This window comes from Nannospalax galili, unplaced genomic scaffold (genome assembly GCF_000622305.1).
Source record: "Nannospalax galili isolate Female #2095 unplaced genomic scaffold, S.galili_v1.0 scaffold996, whole genome shotgun sequence".
NCBI lineage: Eukaryota > Metazoa > Chordata > Mammalia > Rodentia > Spalacidae > Nannospalax > Nannospalax galili.
This window is the reverse complement of record NW_008339436.1, coordinates 3,327,633-3,328,934: the sequence shown is the minus strand read 5'-3', so window position 1 is coordinate 3,328,934 and position 1,302 is coordinate 3,327,633. Positions and strand designations below refer to the sequence as shown.

Below are 1,302 nucleotides of genomic sequence, written 5' to 3'. Positions count from 1 at the left end.
TGTCTGTAAGCTCTGTAGTTACTGTCAGTGTTAGAATACTGTGGGTCAGAGAATGGGCATGTGATAGATTTACTGGAGAAACGAAGAATGGAAAGAGAGAAGAAATGGGAGAAAACAAAGGAATGAATGAATGCTCACACCCACTCCATGTCAGAATCACTAGATACTGGCACCTCAAAATATAAAAGGAAAACAGTCGACCTGGATTTACTTATTCAGTAAATGTTCATATATTTAGAAAGTCAGGGGAAACTACACTACACAAAATGTTAGAGAGACCGCCTTTCCTTCCCCACTGTCAAAATAATTTATATATACTTGCTTCTTGCTTTTTGTCTTAGTGACGTATTATGGACATTTTTGTCCTGTTGGTAAGAATGCCTTTGAACACATGGCTTTTAAAGTGCTAAAATGTGTTCTATTGCATGAATGATAGTAATCTAAATGGCTTTCCACCAATTGTTGGATAGTTAAGCTTGTCAGTTTATCACTTCTATAGCTAACATTTGCACAATGTGGGGTCTCAGAGGTAAAGCACCTAATGCAAAGAATGTGGAAGGAGGTGGATTTTGGAAAAATTGGAGGTGGAGAACCTTTATTTGCCTGTGGGTGGCTAGTCGCCCCTCCCGGAGTGAGTTGGAGTTTCTTCAGTGCTCAGGTGTCTGCCCTGACAGGTGTGCCCGCTGGCCTGCCAGGTTTGGCGCGAGCCACATGACCTTGAAACCCTGGGGCGAGGAGCCCGGCAGGCGTAGGCTCTGACTGGCCCAGAAGCCGTGTTTCGCCGCCACGCGCCGCCACGTGCCGCCCCCCCAGACCCGCCCCCCAGCCATTCCCGGCCACGCCCCTCACACGCTGCTTTCCAGGCGCTACCCGCGGCTCCGCCTCCAGGCGACCTCCGGGAGTCCTCCGCGCCCGAAGCGTAGCCACACCCCCGGCCTCAGGCCCCGCCCCTGCAATCCGGGCCCCGGGGCCGCCCCGCCCCCAGGCCGCTCGGAGGCGCGGGGGCGGGGCCCTGCGCGATGACGTGGGCGGGCGTGCGCGTTGACGGCTCGCGTCTCTGTTACTCAGCGGAGCGGCAGAGGCCGGACGACGCGGCCCGGAGTGCGGAGCCGCGAGCAGGGCTGGGTAACGGCTGCGGCGACCGCACGGACGGCGCCGCTCTCCGCCGCGGGCTTCCCCGTCGCCGTTGGCTGCGCAGCCGGGTGAGTGCGCGGGCGCAGCGGCCCCGTCGGGCGGCTGTTGCCCTGCAGCCGCCGCCTTCCCTCGGCCGTGACCCGCTCCCGGGAGCGGGCGCGCGGGGCG

General features: G+C 58.1%; 1 protein-coding gene across 4 annotated transcripts in view; it reads left to right on the top strand.

The window, feature by feature from the left end:
* Positions 1–1,032: 1,032 nt before the first annotated feature.
* Mapk8 (mitogen-activated protein kinase 8) overlaps positions 1,033–1,302 on the top strand; it is a 111,386-nt gene continuing 111,116 nt past the window's right edge. For all 4 annotated transcript variants that reach the window (XM_008834122.3, XM_008834124.3, XM_008834121.2 and 1 more), the window contains exon 1: positions 1,033–1,202. The gene's annotated coding sequence lies outside the window, so the exon portion shown is untranslated. The remainder of the gene's footprint in view (positions 1,203–1,302) is intronic.